This window comes from Zalophus californianus, chromosome 1, assembly GCF_009762305.2.
Source record: "Zalophus californianus isolate mZalCal1 chromosome 1, mZalCal1.pri.v2, whole genome shotgun sequence".
Classification (NCBI taxonomy): Eukaryota; Metazoa; Chordata; class Mammalia; order Carnivora; family Otariidae; genus Zalophus; species Zalophus californianus.
In genome coordinates, this window is record NC_045595.1 from 164,598,230 (window position 1) to 164,621,082 (window position 22,853).

The following is a 22,853-nucleotide window of genomic DNA, read 5'->3' on the forward strand; positions in this document are numbered from 1 at the left end:
GCATTTTCATAGAAATGAACAGTAGGTTTGTTTTGTTGTTCTTTATTGTTGTATTTTTATTTATAATGCAGAAATATAGTTCTAGAAGATTCCAGAATTTAAATAATCCTAAATCTGGATAATATGTTTCATTTGTGTAATATATTAATATAATGTATTTTATTTGTAGACATGACTACAGTAATGTTTCCTACACACTGGTTCCCCAAGTGTCTCCAATTAGACATCAGATTAAACAATATTAAACAAACTTCTTTACATCAGGAACGAGCAAAGCTTACTTGTATTGTGAATTCCAAGAGTATGTATAAATATACACCATTTCACAGATGAATTCGATCACGGCCTCATTATTGGGATCCCAAGAATTTGGGAAACATTTCTCTGGGACTACTATGCCACCGGCTGCTAGAATAATCTATTCCATTAAACATAGTTCAATAACCTTTGTATTAAAAAATTATTACTGATACAAAATTTAAATTCCTTTCATTGTTATGTTTTGTTCTCATACTCGCTTGTCATCACAGGTGTATATCTGTTAATGATATGTTTGAGCAATCTTTCACAAGTCATCAAATAGGCTTACAATTTTACATTTGCAAATCAGTTCAAAACACCTCAGCAAGCAAACTCTGCAATCTCATCTTAAATGTGATTTAAACTTAAATGTGGACGGATATTTCTTTAAACGCTAATAAACATGAAGGGTCATTTTAATGCCAATATGTTTGTAGGTTTACTATAATAAATCAGAAAACTTTCATGTGCCAAAGGAAGGGAAAGAGAAGCAAGAAACATATAAAAATGAGTATCATTGGTATTCTAAAATTTCATAATCACGGATAGCACTGTATGTAATTAAACGTCCTAACTTCTTAATTCAAAATAATTAAATTACTACTTGGGAAGTGTATCTCTTTGACAGTTTTGGTAACAGCATCATTGTTACAATTATCCTCCCACTAGTAGTTCATTTAAGAATAATCTGCACATTATAAATAGTGTCACACCACAGGAAGAATGATCTAGTTAAAAAAGAGTATATAGTTTTTAAAAAAGGCTTCCCTCCTATCGCCTATCCCCACTCTCTCCTTTTACAGATAGCCATATTAAAGCTTCTTGTATATTTTTCAGGAGAAAATATCAATGCATACACAAGCATGTTAAATGATTATCTCTGTTTAAATACATTTTCAAACAATGAGCACACCATACATATTGTCCCACCACCCCCTCTTCTTACTATTCAACCTTATAAATAAATAAAATCTTTAAATACATATTTAGTTGAGTGAGAGAGAGAGAATCTCAAGCAGATTCTGTGCTGAGCGTGGAGCCCGATGGGGGGCTCCATCCCACCACCACCTGAGATCATGACCTGAGCCGAAATCAAGACTGGGGGCTCAACCAACTGAGCTACCCAGGAGCCCCATCCACCTTATATTTTTAATAAGAATAGAGAAAAAAATAGAGAAAATAAAAAAGAATAGAAAAAAGTAGTGGGATAATTTTCCACTTTACATGGTAACTTTTTCCTCTTTCCTATTATACTTGAATATGTGTCATATTTGAACTTTCTCTTGGAAGGTACAGCATATTAATATATTCAGTTTAGGGGCACTGGGTGGCTCAGTCCATTAAGCGTCTGCCTTCAGCTGGGATCATGCTTCTGGGACTCTCAGATTGAGCCCCACATTGTGCTCCCTACTCGGCTGGGAGTCTGCTTCTCCTTCTGCCTCTCCACTTGTGCTCTCTCTCTCTCTCTCAAATAAATAAATAAAATCTTTTAAAAAAAATTCAGTTTAAGATGTTAACAATAATGGCAATAATAATAACCGTTAACATTTCCAAAGCCTGTACTACTTGCCATTCATTTCGCTAATCACTTTACAAAGATTATCTCACTTAGTTCTTTCAACAAAGCTCTGATTTATTACTATTATTCCTTTCATTTTACAGATAATGAAATTGACAGAAACACCACATAACTTGCGCACTTAAGTAATTTATTTCAGTTATTCATCCTCTTTCACAAAATCCTTAATATAATCATTTAATTTATAGTCTCTAAATCTTGACTATAAAGTCTCAGGACTTTGAGCCCTCAAGAACAGAAGACCCACAGGGTGTGGTTAGAACCATTTGGAATCCTATTACTAAGTTCAAAATACACCCATTTTATATTTTAAAAGAAAAAGAAAAGCCTGATGTCTTAAGCTAAAATAGGTTTTCGAAGAAGAATATTTCTATAATCCAATATTAAGCCAAGGTTTAGATTCAACATCCCAACACTCAAAGATCATAGAACATTTGAACCAAATAAGTTACAGTTTCTTCCTATCACTTTACAGATAAGACAAAGCATTTATCAACACATTTATTATCCTTTCATACTCATCTCTAATTAGAAAGAGACATCAGAAAATCTCTGACCGGAGTATGGAATACATATAAAAATCCCAGACAGACAAGTGGCTATAACATTTTGTAACACTATCAGAGATAGTAGTTTCTGAGTCTTGTCCAAGAGTAGCAAATTCAAAGTCAAGGAACTTCAGCAGTTGAATCCTGTGTTGTTATTATTGTTATTATTGCTGTCTATGGAGACAGGAACTCAAGGATCAGTATCCTCATCACAGATATTAATTCACCTCTCCCCCTTCCTTCTTCAGACCCTTCTTCACAGCACCTATATTGTACAAGGTTTAATCAATTGTATTTTTGTTCTCATGAATCAAATTCAACTTCTCTACCTTTATTTAAAATAGGGAGACTGAAATGAAATATAATACTGTACAAATATAATACTGTACAAACAAAATAAGTTTGTTCAGTGTTGAGTAAAGTACAAGTTGTATGCCTCTTTGTCTATCATAATTTCACACTCTGTTAACACTTGCCTATATTGTATTTTTTTATTTCTATAGCTCAATTATTTTATTTATGGTCCGCTGTGCCTGGGAATCTCAATCTAGAAAATGTTAACATGGCTAGCTCTTAATTGAGCATACTAATGAGAACAAAAGAAGTATAAATCATACAAAAAAGAGACAACGCAAAGATCACTTTTATTTGGCAGTGGAATAAAATCACACAATACTCATAATCACATGGAAGGACGCCCACTCAGTTCTAACCCAATATCGTCATTGAATAAACAAAGAAACAGAAAACAGAAATAAGAAATGACTAACCAAAATTTCAGGGCTGCTGACAAAGGCAGAACTGAAACCTGGGGCTCACATTCCCTCTCCAGTCATCTGCCTCATCTGCCAAAGGTCACTGGCAATCAGACCTCACTGAGAAGGAAAGTTCCTGGTCCTGGTTACTGCTATTGATTCAACAGTGATAAACCAAGACTCACCATTAAATGTTTTCTAGTTTAATCACAAAATAGTAGAGTTTTTTTAATTTAATCATAAATTAGTAGAGTGTATGGACTGTTTGAATGGGGCCTGTTTTCTGTAACTTTTTTTTCATTTTATTTTATTTATTTGTGAAGCAACTATATTGAACAATGTAGTTATGTGGTTAAGGAGTCCTCACTGGTTCTGTTGTGAGAATCAGTGTTTATTTTTTAAAAGTTAGTAGTACATTTTGTATCCTGCAACATCCAAAGAGAAAAAGCTAATAGATTGTGCAATATTTCCAGAAGGCAAAGTAAATAACCAACAAAAAAGTAAAGTAAAAGATGATCTTATGCTTGAAGTTGTTTCTGGGTTTTGTTTGATGGTTTCTTTTTTTTTTTTTTTCTTTCTGTGGGTGGAGAAGCCTATTTTATTTTTATTTCTGCCTGTGGTTCCTATAGCAAACTCATTTGGAAGCTCAGCCTGTTTGACTACTAAATACTGCTGTGGAAAATATAAGTACTTCTGTTACTCTATTTCTCTTATGGAGAAATCTCTAAATTTCTATTTTAAAAATGACCTAGTGTGAAAGAGGAGTCAAAACTCAAAATTTGTCAGTTTGAAATATCCTTAACACTTAATATGCTATTAACCAGAGTGAGATTCAAACTATTGAGAAAATCCATGTTTATTGCATGACTTGCTCACAGTACCTTTGATGTTTGTTTTCAAATTAAAGGATTTAAGTTCAGAAGGGTAGCATTCTAAACATTGGAGACTGTACTGGAAGAAGAAATGATACTAACCATTTCGTAGTTCCTGAATTAGAGCTTTGTTTGTGAGAAGCAAGCATGCTTCTGAAAAATGTGCCTAACTCGATAGGAGAAAATAAAACATACCCTTCCACATGAATTTAATTTTTTAAAGAAAAAAATCCACAACTCACTGAGAAAGCAGGTAAATAGAAATATAAATATATTTACTTTAATGTGATGATAGGTCAAGTCTAGGTCTGACAGGAAACAGAGTCAATATCTAGGGGTAGGGAATATAGGGAAAGGGGTAGGAAGGTAGGGTATGAGGGAAAGTCTTGCAAAATCTAAGCATGGGAAATAATGTCCCTAGCCAATGAACATGGATTTTATTGGGCTCTATTTGTGAATAAACCAAGGAAAAGAACTGGTGACTAGGACCAAATTTCTACTTTATGCTGGCCTAGAATATTTCTATTCCGTTGGTCCATGCATGAACCATTGTGCAGTTGATTCCAAACAGATGCACAGGCACCTGTTCTAACCAGACATTTCACTGGTTCATTTTTGTCTTCATAAATCTGCTTTTCCAATAACCATTTCTTGTTCCTTCAAATTTGTTCAGTCATCAGACTTCCCTTCCTAGAATTTGAGTAATCACCCACTTATCTCTCTCTTACACTCATTTCTCTAATTTTAACTTCCTCTACAAACTTGGGAAGTAAACTCTATTCCAGCCCTAGCCCCACTCTTTGGGTAAAGAGCAGGAGAAGCTCAATGCTCAAGTTTACCTCAGGCACACTGATCCCTGGGTTTAGAGCACATCATTCAATAGTATATTAATAATATATGCTCCATCCATCAGTAGGGGAGGAATTTCAAAAACACTGTCTTCCTACATTCTCACTAGCTGAGGCATGAACCTGTATAGACAAGCCTTCTGCACTCCCCACAGTATACACACGTATGCTCAGTTGGAAACTGATAGGCACATTGTATATTTACTTAATTTTATTATTAAATGATATTCCCTACCACTCCTTAATTCAACTTCAGTTTATAGCAAACTAATGCCATTCAGATTCCTAAACTTTGATAAAGAATCATGAATTCACATTGCAGATTTTGACAAGCACTACTAAATTTGGTCAATAATTCTCAGGATTTCAAGAGAGCTTTGCATCAAAATTTCTCTGTAAGAAGTTTCTAGACAGCCATTGCTCTTCCCTCTTCAAGATAAAAGAAATTTAGTGATTGTTACTAACAGGAGAGATCCAAACTTGGAATTACTAGAATATATTATCAGCTATCAGCAAAGCAAAAAAAGAAAAATTGTTTTATAGTATAATGCTACTGATCCACATAAATAATCTGTGGCAGTATCTTTTTTTTTTTATAGCAATTTCCCTTTCATGCTAATTTCCAGGTCTCGTCTTTCTCTTCTTTCTGTCAGAGAGAGGTCCTCTCATTCCCTCCTGTACCTTCCCCAGCAGAACAATCTGTCCTCTTAAACATCACGTGTCCTCTCCTGTTACAGAATACTCACTTTTCCTGTGATCACATCCTTTACCATAAAACTTAACTTTTTAAACCTATTTACATAGAATAAAATAAGGCTTGTTGATGATGAAATTATTTCACCACATTAACCCTGGACCCTGTTTCCATAGAAAATTGAGAACTCATTTATATACTGTCTTACATGTTTTGTTGGGTCATTTTTTGGGGTCATATACTGTTAATGTGAAACCTATATTAGATGCCAAGAATCCAAGAATCCAGGCAATATTTGTCATAGGAATGGATAACAGTTTTTCTAGTGGTTAAAAAAAAAAATTTAATTGTCATGTAGACTATTTGATTAATCCAGACTCTTGACAGGTCACTGATATGGCCCAACCAGTTTTACATATTTGAAGAAAGAGAAAGTTCCATTTCCTTGGCTTTTATTTGATAATACCTTTACTCTGACTACTTTTTGATGCATATGCTATACTGCATTCAAAGTCCTATATTGAAAAGGCTAAAAGATTTGATTTTATAATTAAAAAACTAAAAAAGTACTTAGTTGTCAAACTTAAAATTGGCTATACAAATATATCAGTAATTCTTTTGTGAAGTACTATTATATACATAGTATAAAAGGTTTTCAATAAATGGGATCTGCCACTGACAACGTGCTAGATTTATATTGGTTTATCTGGATAAGTACTCTTATAACATATTAGAAAAATATAAAAATTTCTGGGTGGGAACTCAGGAGACAACTTGACTATAAGACTTAAGTAAAAAATTCCTAATAGGATTTTTTATGAGGAATGAGAGAATAAAACCAGGATAAAGATGTTAAAATTCAGAGTAACTGGGAAGGATACAAAGTTAGGCAAAGAAATAAATCAAGAACTCTGAAAAAAGCTTTAAGTAAAAAGATTATAGAAATTAAAATTATTTTGCCCAGGGAAGAGGCATCAGACTTAAAATTACATTTTCCTATATCAAATACCATCAAATAATGAGATACAGTTTTAACTCCAATTCTGAACTTTTTTTAAAACTCAGTAATGGCCTATTTCTTAAAATGATATGTTAGCTGCAGGAACACAAGTTTTGTTTTCCAGTAAAAATAAACTATTTCCATTTTTTTCATGAATTTTTCTTGCGTTTCTGTCTGAATTTTAAAAATTCTTCAACAGAAAATGCTTTTGCAAAAGCCAATACCAGACTTTCTCTAAATTATCTCTAATATTTTACTGTTAACAGCATTCAAGGGATGACCCACAATACACATGTATTTTCTGTGGTACAGATATATTAAATTTTGCCTGCATGACTGGTTCACTTTCTCATGAAATCTTTTCTGTACTTTTTTTACCATATTCTGGAAAACGTCCTGCTCCACAGGTTTAATCTAAGAATTAAAAGTAAGAGAAATAAAAATATTACCTCTCATGTACTGCCTATTGAGAAGGTATCCTTAGAGTCATCCTAGAAAAACCTACAGTTTTAAAAATAAGTTAGTTTAAATTAATTTCTATATTTCTCTGGATGATCTTACATTTAATGTTCAATGTTTATAGAAGCTCTAGAGGAACAAAGTTATCAAAGTTTTTATTTTATGTTAGCCTGGATTGGCACCAGGAAGAAAAACTAGGCTAACTCAGTTCCATTTTTCCATTTCTTTTTTTTTCTTTTTCTTCCTTCCTCACCTTTCTTCTCTGCCTTCCTCCCTCTCCTCCTCCTCCAGCTTCTTTTATTCTATACATTACTCAGTGCTCATCACTATAAGTGTATTCCTAAGCCCCTTTATCTATTTTACCCATCCCTTCCCTCCACCTCCCCTCTGGCAACCACCAGTTTGTATTTTAAGAGTCTGATTTTTGGTTTTCTCTTTTTCCCTTTGTTCATTTCTTTCTTTAAATTCCACACATGAGTTGAAATCTCATGGCATTTGTCTTCCTGTCTGACTTATTTCGCCTAGCATTATACCCTCTAGGTTCATCCATGTTGCTGCAAATGGCAAGATCTCATCTTTATACATCTGAGTAATATTCATATAGATAGATACAGATATATACACCCCACACCTTCCAAATCCATTCATCTGTGGATGGACACCTGGGTTGCTTCCATATTTTTGCTGTCGTAAATAATGCTGCAATAGACATAGGGGTGCATATATCTTTTTGAGTCAGTGTTTTCACTTTCTTTCAGTAAACACCCAGTAGTGGAATTACCGAATCATATAGTAATTCTATTTTTAATTTTTTGAGGAACCTCCACACTTTTCCACAGTGGCTGCACCAATTTACATTTCCACCAACTGCATGGCTCCCTTTTCACCACATCCTTGCCAACACTTGTTATTTCTTGTCTTTTTTATTCTAGCCATTCTGACTTGAGTGAGGTGATATCTCATTGTGGTTTGCATTTGCATTTCCGTGCTTACTGATGCTGAGCATCTCTTCACGTGTGTGTTGGCTATTTGTATGTCTTGGGAAAATGTCTATTCAGGTCCTCTGCCCATTTTTTAATTGGATTATTTGTTTTGTTTTGTTTTGTGTTCAGTTTATAAGTTCTTTATATGTTTTGGATATTAACTCTGTGAGATATATCATTTGCAAATATCTTCTCCCATTCAGTCGGTTGCCTTGCCGTTTTGTTAATGATTTCCTTTGCTGTGCTTTTTATTTTATTTACATAGGTTAACCTTGCTTTTGTTTCCCTTGCCTGAGGAGACATATCTAGAAAAATGTTTCTATAGCTGATGTCAAAGAAATTATTGCCTATGTTTTCTAGAAATTTTACATTTTGTGCTTATGTTTATGTCTCATTTAGGTCTAATCAATTCTGAGTTAATTTGGGGCACAGTTTAAGAAAGTGGTCCAGTGCCATTCTTTTGCATATAGCTGTCCAGCTTCCCAGTACCATTTGTAGAAGAGACTCTCTTTTCACCATTGTATATTCTTACCTACTTTGTTGTAGATTAATTGACCATTTATGAATGGGCTTATTTCTGGGCTCTGTATTTTGTTCCACTGATCTATATATTTACTGCTGTGCCAACACCATAATGCTTTGATTACTACAGCTCTGTAGTGATCTTGAAGTCTGGGATTATGACACTTCAAGCTTTGTTCTTCTTTGTCAAGACTGTTTTGGGTATTCAGGACCTTCTGTGGTTCCACACAAGTTTTAGCATTACTTGTTCTAGGTCTGTGAAAAATGTTGGTATTTTGATAGAGATTGCATTACATCTGAGGATTGCTTTGGGTGGTATGGACATTTTAACAATATTGGTTCTTCCAAACCATAAGCATGGAATATCTTTGAATAAATACCAACTCAATTCCATTTCTTTTTGTACTTCATTTGTATAGCTTGAGTAGACTATGGCAAATGTTTTTGTGGGTTTTGTTAAGAACCATAATTCAGGAGACTTATCATTCTCAAATTAAGTTTCTAAAAGCAATTGAAAGTTTATCTCATTATAAATATTTCTTATTCATATGTGAATATATTTGCAATTTTAAATAAGTTTCATTAATCAAGATTTCTAATTTTTATTAATCCATTTATTCAATCATCATATATGTTCTGAGGATATGTTATGTATCAGCAGACACGGAGTTAAAAAAAGATTAAAAAGACAGCCCCTGTCTGCAGGATCTCAAACCAAGGGAAGAATGGCAAGAATAAATAGGCAATAAGTGAAGTGAGTTCTGAAACTACAGAGGATGGACACTTTACAAAGATGGGGGAAAAATTTTTGGAGGAGATGGAATCTAAATTCTGTTCTGAAGGATGGGGATACTAGTTATTCAGGCAAAGAAAGGGCGATGGGAGAGGGTGTGACAGAGAGTGTTCTAGAATAAGACAGTGACAGGGAACAAGAAGGCTATGGTACATTTAGAAGAATGGCTGGGGCATGGAATTCCAGGAAAGACTGTGTTGAAAAATGTAACTAGAACCTTTAATGCTATGCTAACCGATTTTTTTTTTTAAGAATTTCCTACTTTTATTTTTTTTTTTAAGATTTTATTTATTTATTTGTCAGAGAGAGAGAGAAAGAGCACAAGCAGGAGGAGTGGCAGGCAGAGGGAGAAACAGGCTCCCCGCTGAGCAGGGAGCCCAACGCGGGACTCGATCCCAGGATCCTGGGATCATGACCTGAGCCGAAGGCAGCTGCTTAACCAACTGAGCCACCCAGGCGTCCCTATGCTAACCGATTTTGTATTTTATCCTCATTCTAATGGGGAGCCACAGACTTATCTTAAGCAGAGCAGGAATCTATTCATCTTATCATTTTGGAGGCGGAGGGGAGAAGAGATTAGAGAAGGGCTAGACTGAAGTTTGAGAAATCCATTAGACTATGCTTATTTTTTACTTCCTTAAAATATTACATCACCATGCTCTATTTTACTCTGAATCCAGAGTCTACATATACCTGTCTTTTAAACACACATGCTTTCATACTCCTAAGTTACCTCTCGCCTACTTACACTAATGACCTAAAACAACAATATGTTCTCAGGCGCTGTGAACAACAGCCTGCAAGGTGTCTCATTTCCACCTTTAAATTTACCTTTAAATTTAGGTTTCAATCTCAGAGTTGCAATGCAATGATGTTTCATTATCAGATGAGAATTATGTCATAATGAATATGATACTTCTAATTAGTGGACAAAGTTTGGGAATTTGTGGATGACTTATTTGTGTTATAAAGTGAGGAGATTCAAGGCTATACCCAAAAAATAATATGATGTCCCCATTATTCATATGCCATTTCTTGATGGGGGGAAAAAGGTGTAGTGAAGAGGAGCTATAGCTGGCAATTTTATAATTTTGAACAACCTGAGGCCTCTCTTTTTTATGTACTCATGGGAGTAAATTGGATTTATAATCATATTTTGGGGAAGGTGGAAAGATTAACTGAGACTAAATAATTGAATAATACTAACAATTTATAGAGAGCTTATTATTTGACAATCACACTGTTGAATGAGCTTATCCCTACTGCACAGGTCAGGACAGGAGAAGGGTTAAGCCATTTGCCCAATGTCACCCTGATTCTTAGGTGGAGAAGAGAGATATGGGTTTCAAAACCACACAATTTGGCTCCAGAGCCACATTCTCAAACTCTAATCTATAATGGAAAGTAAGCACAATAAAACAATTACTTACTTTAAAAGAATCCTTAAAACTATAATGAGTAAGCTACAGGCCTCAATCCCCAGGCTGCTCTCTTAACAGCACATCTTATTTCAAGATGACATGTTTAAAAGCTGTCACTGTGTTGGCAATTCTTAAGTATGCCAGAGAACTGGGTCATTTCTTTAACTCATAGCATTTTAGTAATAAATTAGGAGGTCTAATGTGTGGGATTATACAATTTTCTGCAAAACAACAAAATAATTTCCATTTTGAATAAAAAAATAAATGGGGATCATCATTTTAAATGTTTTTTTTAATTGGACCTCCAATAATAGTTATTGCTTTCCATCAGTTCAAACCTATACAGATTTCTCTAAATCAATGTATAATTTTGAATCTTAGAATCTTTAAGCTTCAAAGCTCTTGGAAATCATATGATACAATACTTCTGTGACTAAAGTGAATCTCATAAAAGGTAAATAAATTGTCATGGTCACACACAGGTGATGGATCAACTTAGATTGAAAATATAGTTGGAGTTATCTGAATCAAGGGGATAGTTGGGAAAATAAAAGAGAGAGAAAGATGTGAGTATAGACTGGTTCCATGTAGAAATCTATAATCATTTGGTTAAAAATCTAGGCATTGCCATCAGAAAGGATGAATACCTACCATTTACATTGACATGGATGGAACTGGAGGGTATTATACTAAGTGAAATAAGTCAATCAAAGAAAGACAATTATCATATGGTTTCACACATATGTGCAATATAAGAAATAGTACAGAGGATCATATGGGAAGGGAGGGAAAACTGAACGGGAAAAAATCAGAGAGGGATACAAACCATGCGACTCTTGACTCTGGGAAACAAACTGAGGGTTGCGGAAGGGGAGGTGGGTGCGGGAATAGGGTAACTGGGTGATGGGTATTAAGGAGGGTACATGATGTGATGAGCACCAGGTGTTATACGCACCTGATGAATCATCAAATGCTACATCTGAAACTAATGATGTACTATATGTTGGCTAATTGAATTTAAATAAAAAAAAAAAAACTAGGCAGAGTAATTGAGAAGAATACCAGCTATTTCTCCTCTCCTATTCAAATAGATAGCTGTTTCCATTTAATAGGTAACACAAAAGTAGTATCAAAAAATTCAGTATTTTATAATTGGAAATAAACTTTGTTCTCCTTCAATGCCTTGCTACATTAGAATGTATGAAGTATGCTTATAGGAGTATAGCCACTTTAATTTCTTCTAGGGATTTATTATCCAAAGGATATAGAAAACTAAAAACCAGGATTTTAAAGCATGTATTATTTGTAGAAGCATTTTTGAATCCCATAAATAAGGATATTACTCAATTTCTAAAATATCGTTAACATTCAAATTATAGATTCTTAATAATTTCACTATTAAATTAGACACCACCAGAAAATCATAATAAACAGAAGCACCCTACAGTATTCATAAAAGGAAAGTAGTGGAGCTCCCCCTATTGAATTATAGTTGAGAAAATGTGCCTTGTATATAAAATCATAATTTTATCATCAAAATTATTATAATAGTAAATTTTTTTCTTTCTAATGTCTAATATCTTTCAAATTATAAACACATACACAATATCAATTTCTAAGGATAATTTTATAAACTGCAGTTGTCCTTATAATTTTAGAGTGTGTACTCTTTCTTAATAGTTTTGGCTTGCAGGAATCACATTTAAGATTGTAATTTTCAATTTGTGGGGTTTTTTTGTTTGTTTGTTTTCCTTGAGTTGATAAAACTGAAATTGCTTGACAGATATTGGGACTATGAAACATTCTAATAAGAATATGAAGTCCAACTTTGTTATGGAAATCCCCCAAAATGTACTTAGATGGAACTGAAATATATCCTCCAAGCAGTGAAGTGAGGTATTTTCACCTATTTTTCTGGTATGAATAAACTGACATTATTATAGTTTTATGATTACTAAAAAACGTGATTCGTAACAATTATTGGTTGAGAGTGCACTATGTGTCAGGCACGGAAAAATGCTATACACTCCATTACCTTATTGGGATATCCGTATCAAATAACTTGGTAATATTGTTATCCTCACATTACAAATCAGAAAACAGAGACAAGAGCTAGAAAATCAAACTAACGCTCAGATCCACCACCCAAGCCCTGGGACTCCAGTGCAATAGGACTTAGGCTATGAATTGATAAGTCTGTGAAATCTGTGAGCCCTGACATTCCATAAAAATTAAGCAGAGAATTTTTTTTTTAAATATGACAGAGGTATAACCGTACTATCTACAATAAAATCACTACTCAGGAAGTTCAAATCCTTTCTAACCAAACATTTTGGATCAATTTTGAAAAATGATAACCTCTAAACCATACCCTGAAACTCTACTCTTTTTTTATCGTTTTATCACTTATTTTAGAAAGGAGACATATTTCTTATCAGCAAAGAGAAAAACAGCTGAGCAGATGCAGGTTTTGTTTTAATAAACAGATACTTATTTGTCATTCTAGTGTGATAAGAAAAGCCATTTTATCTCATACTAAACAGTCATTTCCAAAAGAAAATTTCTATTTGAGAACCAGATTACCATCCACTGGGGTTGGGTTGAGTAAAGGATTAATCCAACAGGGTAAATCCAAATATGTATTACATTTTACTCTTAGATCTGATAGCAAAAGCATTATTCATATTTAGAGCCAAGCCCATCTCTGCAAAAATATAAAACCTATGTCTTATAACCAACATAAGCATTTTTCTTAGGAAGTGTCATAGCTATCACCAGGTAGAGAAAATGCTTGCAGAATAAAGTATACATGCCACAAGTTGAAATATTTAAAACTAAATGCTAGGCAGAAACTGCTTTATTTTTGAAATTACAGTTTGTGCATACTCATATTAATTCCATCATGAATATTTGTTGCCTTGTTTAAAAAATATATTCTCAGCACATACTTGTTGAAAACTCTTCATAGGCATATTGTTAAATTTTTTATATAGAAGTTGCAATAAAAATACATTTTACTCTTTTCTATAATAGGTCTAAAAATTACAGGGTAAAACATATTTAATGGCACTAAATTTACAGAAGATGATACTTTTTATCCACTAGTAAGCAATTTTGACGAGCCTGTTAAAACACACTTGTTGGAAGAATTGTTTAAAATATGACTTACTTAAAAATAACTGAATCTGTTTAGTAAGACCTATTATGCAGGGCTTACAAAATGGCATTAGTCAATCCGCCTACACAATGTATATTTACCTACAATGAACTAACACAAATATTTGGAAACCATTTGTGTAATATAAAATAATATCAACTACTCTTAAGGCTCACATGTTGTTGTCTCTTAATCCACTGTTTTAGTTAATCTGATCCCATTGAGTATGAATCTTCCAAAATGAAAGGAAATATGAACTTACATTTACACAGTTCATGTTCTAAAAGTTAACCATCTTATGTGGAAAGAGTGATGATAATAATTCATTATAAATGCACTTCTTTCACCCATTTTCAGCCCCAATACATACGTCATAAATTTAAGCACCAAACTATCTAAAGCTTTTGCCTTACATGTGAGCATGTGTGTGCCTATTACTCTTATAATTCTCATTTTTCCCACAGTTTGAAATAAATAAGAATCAACCTATTATCCTGTTTTTTTTTTTAAGTTATATTTTCTCCAAAAGTCTGTACTATTAATCCGAGGGAGGGGCATCCCCATATGCTCTTGTTAGAATTCTAAAGATATACACTCTTTTTTAATTGAAAAATAACTGACATACAGCATTGTATTAGTTTTAGGTGTATAACACAGTGATATATGTATATATTGCAAAATGATTATCACAAGTTTAGTTAACATCTCACCACACAGTTACAATTTTTTCTTGTGATAAGAACTTTTAAGATCTTCTCTCTTAGCAGCTTCCAAATATACAATACAGTATATACTCTTTGAACTGTAATTTTAGAATTTCTTTCTAAATGAAAAATGCACATATTCTTTGACTCAGCAATTTCACATTCAGGACATTTCCTACCAACGTAATGGCACATATGAACAAGAACATATATTAGGATGTTCACTACAGTCATGTTTGTAACAAAGACTGGAAACAGTCTTTTTGTCTACATTTCCAAGAACTGGGGAAATGGTTAAATGGTGTGTACACTAAAATTCAAAACACCTTCAAAAATGAGATAGAGCTATATGTGCTGATATGGGGTAATCTCTAACTCTCCAAAACGTGATGATGTTAAGTAGAAAAGGAAAGGTACAAAATGGCATGTATAGTATGTTCCCACTTGATTTTTTTAAAGGGGGGGGAGTATATTTGCAAATATTTACTTGTATATGAGTATTTGAATAAGATCAAACAGACCCTCTCTGAAGCCCTCAACCGGTGAGTAAATTAGGGAAATTACAGGAAAAGTATTTGAAGGATTTCAAAGAATTCCTGGTGACCTCCAGGAGTTAGAAGCCATGTTCCTTCCCATGTTGACATCTTAACTCATGCCGTTTTCTCAGCCCGTATCTTCTGCTTGATTATTCCTCAGCACATACCTCAGATGTTACTTCCTGAAAGAACCTTGCCAAATTTTTCCTAAAGTCCAGGCCAAGTCTGGCCATTCTGATGTAAAATGCTCTTTATTTGTCCTTGTAGTACCTAGCAAAACTTCTAGCAAATTATATCATTAGTTGACCGATGTCTATTTCCCCGAGAGAACATAATTTCTTGGCGTGACAAGACCTTAACTGTCTAGTACTTAGTTTTATTGCAGTATCCCCAGACCAAGCACAATGCTTTGCACATACTGAGCACTCAATAAACAATTACTGAATGCTGTTATATATGCTAATGGTTAATTTCCATGAGTGATTCTAAGTTTTTATTTTAATTCCATTTAGTTAACATACACTGATATTTTAGTTTCAAGTTAATTTACATGAGTTTTAATCTTGGACTGGCCAACAATGTGACACTTAGGCAAGTACCTAAGTAATTTTAAGGTCCTTTATACCTCCAAACCTGGAACCTATGAGTTTAGGCATAAATGAAACTAAGAACATTGTCTCAAAAAACTGACTAATTTGCTACGGAATTTTAGGTAATCTTTTAAGCTCTGGCTTCATCTATCTCAGCTGTCAAATAAGAGAACTGAACCAGCTGAACGTCCAAGGCAATTTCTCATTTTTCCAACAATACCTCTTCTATCACATTTTACTTCTGATCATGATTTGCATGCCTTTAACACTTCAAAATTGTGTGTGCTCTCTCCCTCTCCCTCCCTCCCTTTCTCTCCTCTTTCCTTCTTTCTCTCTTTCTTTCATGCGCGCGCGTGCACACACACACACACACACTTTCCATAATTCTATTTCAGGGACGATAAGGGTTCAGCCATAGGATAGTGGTTTTATTGACACTGCTTGAGTCTCTACAATCTCTCATATTCTCTCATAGGATCTAGAAGAGGAAGGTGTAAACAATGAGTATGGGGCTAAGTAAGGATACTTGCTGCTGTCACATCCCCCACTGGTTGACTGACTGCAAAAATGGTACTAATGCTCTCTCCTGGGGTTTATCCACACTATTTGCCAAGTTATTTAGCTCCTTCCATTCAGTAGGAGATGATTTCCCCACCCTTAAATTTGAGCTGGGCTTGGGACTTGTCTTCCCCAGCTGATTGTGGCAAAAGTGATGGTTTGCCAGAAGAAGCTTTCCATATTTATGCTTTCTCTTAAAACCCTGCTTCCACCAAGAGACTAAGCCTAGGGAAGCCTATTAGAGAATGAAAGACCATGGAGAAGAGTCAATTTTCCCTGAATGACGACCAGCCAACTCCCAGAAGCAAAACTGCCTAGACTGACACGCAGCAAATTATAGTAAAATGAAGATATCTAACTAAAATCAGAAAAACACCCAACTCTCCAGACTAAGTTGCCAGAATGCAAAATAATGAACTGCATAAAATTGTTGCTGTTTAAACCACTATGTATTGGAGTGCTCTATTACACAGCCTAGTTAATTGATATTCTATGGTTCAAAAATTTAGTAACAGTAGCTACACATGTTTTTATGTTTTCTTCTTGATTTGGAACTAGGTAAATTCCATACCCATAAGCCCTCCGACCATTAGGGAAAATAGTCGGAAATGTGCTGACAAGAGTTTTAGCCACAGTGACCAATGCCCTCTCCCTTCATTCGGCCTTATTAGTGAGGATAAAACCATGGCATCCTTTACTTTGTGTGCTTAGATAATATTCTCTCAACCTTTCCTACCTCAATTCCCTTTTGGGGTTTTCTGAGTACCTGAAACACTTATATAAATGGACCAAATAACACATGGGTGCCTAATTAGGAATAGTCAGTCTTGGCAAAAATTGTCCTAGCCATATTGTTGGCTGCCCCTAGTCAGGTCACCAGTTGTGACACAACTGTAACTTACATGTACAAAAGACTTAAGAGCTTCCTTCAACTATATATGTATCCCTGATAATTATTTTCAAATCCAGTTAATAGTGGAGCTACTGAGAAACCTCAAACAAGAACAGAATGGGAATTGTGCAAAATGGCTGAGAAGGAATTTCTCAGACTGAAATCAGCCTTCCCTAGATAAGAAGTATAGCTCCCAGGTGAATTTCAAACACCATTATTCTCTTGGTATCTCAGGTCAATTTGGTTTCCATTCCAAATATGGGATCCTTAATGTTTTACACCCACTACAATATTCTAAGGTTCCAGGCTATAACCTCACATCTCTCCTTGACATTAAAAGTACTTGTGGCCTCTTATTGATATTTCATTGTACCTGATTTAAAAAAAAGGTTAGAAATATGCATTTTGTCAGGATGACAGTACTTATAGTTAAGTAGTCTAAGACAGACATATCAACAGACACATCATTAATAATCATGGTGGCTATATAATTTGTCATCCCAACTGCACTTTTGAGGGTGAAATAAGGTACCATTAATAACTGAATCAGGACATCAGGATAAACCAGGACTGTCGTGGCTATAATGGGATGTATGGCTCATGTAGTAATAGAGAAGGCAGTTTTAGGGGAAAAAGGTGGGGGGGGGGCAGGGCTGGCTAACAAGCCAGAGAAGGTGGACAGGGATCTAATTTCTGATTAATCTATTCTCCTGGAGTTTAGTTTCATTATGTTGCAATACTATGAATTCTTAGACATAGGCATGTTCATTGAAATACTTCAACTCAAAGTTGAATTAAGTAATCCTTTGATTAGAATTATTTTGGGTTGGACCAATTTCCCCTTGAATGGAATGGATAACTGAGAACTAACTGGATAAATAAGAGAGTAAACACTAAAAGCCAATTTCATTCTTGGAACATACACTACAATAATGGACTATGATAATAGGTTACCATAAAAACAAAACTGAATACCACAGCACATTTAGAACTAGTCCTAGCTGAAATATATATGATATTACATCTAGTAATAAGGTGGGGAGGGAAGCATATAAATTTTGTTATTTAAACAAAGAATCAACTGGATGGAAATATCAGTGACTCCAAATATATAATAATAGTTTATATACCATAAAGATACTTGTAATAACTATAGGATTTAACCTCATCCAATAGTCTAGAATATCTTCTTCTTAAATATAAAAGACATATGTTAGGGGCGCCTGGGTGGCTCAGTTGGTTAAGTGTCTGCCTTCGGCTCAGGTCATGATCCCAGGGTCCTCGGATTGAGCCCTGCATTGGGCTCCCTGCTCAGCGGGAAGCCTGCTTCTCCCTCTCCCACGCCCCCTGCTTGTATGCCCTCTCTCTCTGTCTCTCTCTCTCTCTCTCTGTGTCAAATAAATAAATAAATAAAAAATTTTTTAAGATTTTATTTATTTATTTGAGAGAGAGCGAGAGTGAGAGAGATCACAGAAGGAGAGGGAGAGGGAGAAGCACCCTTGCCACGGAGCGGAGAGCCCAATGCGGGGCTGGATCCCAGGACCCTAAGATCATGACCTGAGCCTAAGGTAGACACTTAACCAACTGAGCCACCCAGGCGCCCTATACATGCTATTTTATCATAGCTGCACCTATGTTGCTTTCCTGCATATTTGGGATATATATGCATGTGTCTGCTTGAGTTAACAGCTTTAGAGAGCTAGAACTCTTTGATGATGTTTTATGCTAAATAAATGGCCAGAACAGAAAGAAATGTGTTTAAGACTATGAAACAAGGAGATTATAAAGCATTTAAGATACTGTATGACAAAATACTGCCATCTAACACCAAGTTATGCAGACAACTTAGTGCTCAATTTTACAAAGGCCTGTGTTTAGCGACATGAAAACTTGAGGGAAAAAAAGAAAAAGGAGAAAAAAGAAAACAGACATTTTTGCCTGACAAAAAAAAATGGTCACAATGATAATTAAATGTAATAGTGCTTTTCTATTAATAATATAATAAAAGTCTTAATTAATATAGCATGTTTTAGTTGAAAAATTCAAAATGCTGAGCAAGGTAATTACTAATTTCATCAAAATCAAAACCATGCATTACAAAGGAAGAAAATTTTACAAATGGGAAATAAGAAGGAACGGAAAAATAGCTTTCCCTAAGTCAGAACACTCTTATATGGCATAACTGAAAACTGAACACATGAGTGCTGACTCCAATAAAAAAAATAATAATAATTTCTGGTAACACTCAAGACTATTAAAGTAGGTTTTTATTGATTTTCCTCTTTTTAATAAGTTAACAGCAAACAAGCATTCTCTTCCAAAATTCTATTTAAAAAGATAAGTTAGATAAAAGTCCGGAAAAGTTTGGAATTTTGTCACAAAAATATTTTGGATTTGTATAGATTTTAAAACCACAGGAAAACTTTTCAATTTTCTATTTCCTTCTATATTGCACTTAAAACCAACTACTTTGTTTAGGGGCATCTTTAGGATGTACACACAGGCTTTGTCACATGAACATATTAGCATCAACCATCACTTACATTTCATTCTAGGAACCACATATGCAGTTAAAATAGAGGCAATCTTCCAGGAGAGATGGGTTACCTAATGGGGTTTTTTGAGACCTAAAAATCTTTCCCACTGTTGGGGTCTCTTTTCCCAGGACAGTGAGATATTAATTCCTCTCTATCACACTTTTTTTTTTTTTTAATAGCCCTGTTCAGGCCTGGAGGAGTAAGCACAAGATATTATAATGGATTTATACAAGTAGGAAAAAAGATGGAAAATTCGCAATTGGGTTCCATTGACATTTTCTAGCAACACAATTTATATGAACTGTATCCATTCAGTCGGTCTGAAAGCATTAGAAAAATACAACTGGATAACGACTCTGCCTTGCCCAAATCAGCTTTTTACCTTAAGTCATTAGAAACTGTTTCGATCTAAAGAGATCTCAGAGAATAGATCCTTAGTCCACTGTTTTACTTACACATGAGAGAGCCAAGGCCCGAGTATGTGAAATAACTTGCTCAAGTGCCCAAAGGTGAATGATGTTGAGCCAAGCCTAGAAAAGCAGTTTACTGAAAATAGTACCCCATTAAGTTGTAAATTGCTATTGGATTAAATAAATCATCAAGGAAAAAGCAATATTTACTGGTAACTAAGCAGTTTGCAGTTTTTAAATTAATAAATTTTGGTAGTCCCACATCAGGCAGTCTGCAAGGACATTATTTGAGTTGATGCTTTCCCCATGGCCTATTGAGGTAAAACTGAATGTGCTGAAAACATAATAACCCACTGTGTGTGGGGGGGTGGGGGGGAGGAAACTTTAAGTGTGCTTACGTCTTGGAATTAACCTTGTAAGAAATTAAGAAAAATTCCTGAGAGCGGTACACACAAATGACCCCTGAGAAGAAACAGTTAACTGCAGGGTCCCACCTCCTTGTTGCAAATAATCAAGGAAAGCATTTTTTAAAGCAATGCAAAATGTCACCACAGGCTGACGCTCTTTCTACAAGGATAATGAGATTTTTGTTTCCTCGGATGCTGAGCACTTACTTCATTGCCTTTATCTCCAAATTCAGTTTCTGTGGTTCATGCATATTCTCTCCCTCCCTTCAAAACAGGTAACATGTCATGCCAGAACCATATCAATGACTACTTGGCAACTACAGACCAAAAGACCTGCAGGAGCAGTTTCACAAACTCGAATTTTTGTTCTCTAGGTCTCGACACATACTACTAAAAGTGCTCCGGAAATGAAGGGCTGCCGGCGGGTAAATCAGTCTCTGGTTAAGCCAGCCATTGGAACTGCAGCCCCACCGGGCTCAGCTACGCAGAGGGCTCCGAAGGAGGCGCACTTCCCTTGCAGGACTTGGGTCCTAAGTCTGGACAAGGCGCTTTTAGTGCCACAACCCTTTCTTTAAAAAAACACAGTGACACGGCACCAAAAATTCCGCACATATGCCAGCCCGATAAATTCAAGGAAACCACTGATCTGAGGGGCTGAGGTTTCTGACCCTCAGATCAGCCGAGGTCGGCAGCGCGGCGAGAACACTCCCTGCTCACCGAAAGCGCGCAGCTGGGTACTGGTGGAAACGCGAGCTTGCCGCTCCAAAAGAATCCCGTACAAGGAAGTCTGAAAGCGGAACCTTTCCCTTTTTAGCAGTTAAATGTGAGGGAAAATCTGTCCCCCGAGGTGGCTCAACGGAAAATAAATCCCAGAGCGACCGCACGGAAAAGGGAACTGGGAGTGTGCGAGTGGTCCCGGAGTGTGGGTGTAGGTGAGACTGCACTCTCAAAATGACCAGAGGGTTAAACTGAAAACCAACTGTGGGAGGATGGATCTTTGCATTTTACCAACGACCTCACCCCATCAACCCTCCTCTCCCCTCGGCTCCAGAGTGAGTACCCTTCCCTCTCACATGGGACAATGGGATCTTGAAAAAGTGAAATACACATATGTGCCAAAGTCAAGGGTGTCTCCCCTTCCCACCACCGGGTGTTTTTACCCCACCCCACCTGCTTTAAATTCGGTTCTACTTGCGTTTCACAGGCTCCGCCCCAGAGCCAGAGATTTGTCACAGACACTTCTTTCTCTAGCCTCAGAACTGCAGGTGAGCTCATTACCTCACCCAGAAATGTAACTTTATCATAAAGAGATCCGGAGAGGGCACCCCCCTCCCGCACCACCACCACTAGCGACACAGTAGCAGCAGTTCACAAACACTCGTGATCTTCAGACTCTAGTCCCCAGCCTCACTTTCCCTCTCTTCCTGGGAGAGACCCAGAGGCTTTCAAACCTGTTTTTGGCCTCAGTTTGCCAACAACTGAAGGGATGGCAGAAATTAAAGATGCTAAAGGGAAGTGAGTCTTTCTTTAACAAAAACTAAAGAAAAGGGCACGAGAACAAACAGAAGCCGAAAAAAAATAACAAAGAAACAAACCAGGAAGTAGGAGTTTTACTTGCAAATTATCTACGAAGGGCTAGAGATAAAACTTCAAATGGAGAAAAAAATTCCAAAAAATCCTCAAGTCTAGCGATAAAATGAACCTAATGCTCTATCAACTGACGGCGAACATACAAGATGCCCTGTAAGGACCAACTCGAGTCAGCCGACTGATGGGTCTCAGGATGACAGCCCCAGGGGCCGTCCCTAGGGTCGGAAAGGGATTCCCGACTAGATATTTTAGTTATTGGGGATTTTGCCTATTTTTGTTCTGGGACTCAGTACATAACTAAAAACTGAGGTTGAATCACAGGTCCTAAAAAATCCACAAATCGCTCATTAAGGTCTCAGAACCCTGGATGCTAATTCCAGCTCAGGCTGTGTTCTTTGCCTACCACCACTCACCCCTGCAATCACTACCCATCCAGACAATGGGGGAGGGGAGTTCAAACCATGATTTAAGCTGTAGGTTTTTAAGGGAGTGATCAAAGCCCCCCCCCCTTCTCTTCCATCCCTCCCTTCTTCACCTCTTACCGGGGGGAAGTTACCAGGGAATTTAATACAAAAAAGTGCGGGCAGTTATTGCCACCGAGCTAAGCGAAAGGAAAACTGCCCCGAGCGCAGTGACGCGGGCTTTGATATCCAGAGACTGAAGGAATTGTCAGAGGGCAAGGGCTCGCCACCTAGGCG

At 35.9% G+C, this 22,853-nt stretch overlaps 1 protein-coding gene across 4 annotated transcripts in view; it reads right to left on the reverse strand.

Moving 5' to 3' along the window:
• Positions 1-22,853, reverse strand: part of ALCAM (activated leukocyte cell adhesion molecule) — a 202,821-nt gene that overhangs the window by 179,015 nt on the left and 953 nt on the right. The gene's annotated exons all lie outside the window — the stretch shown is intronic.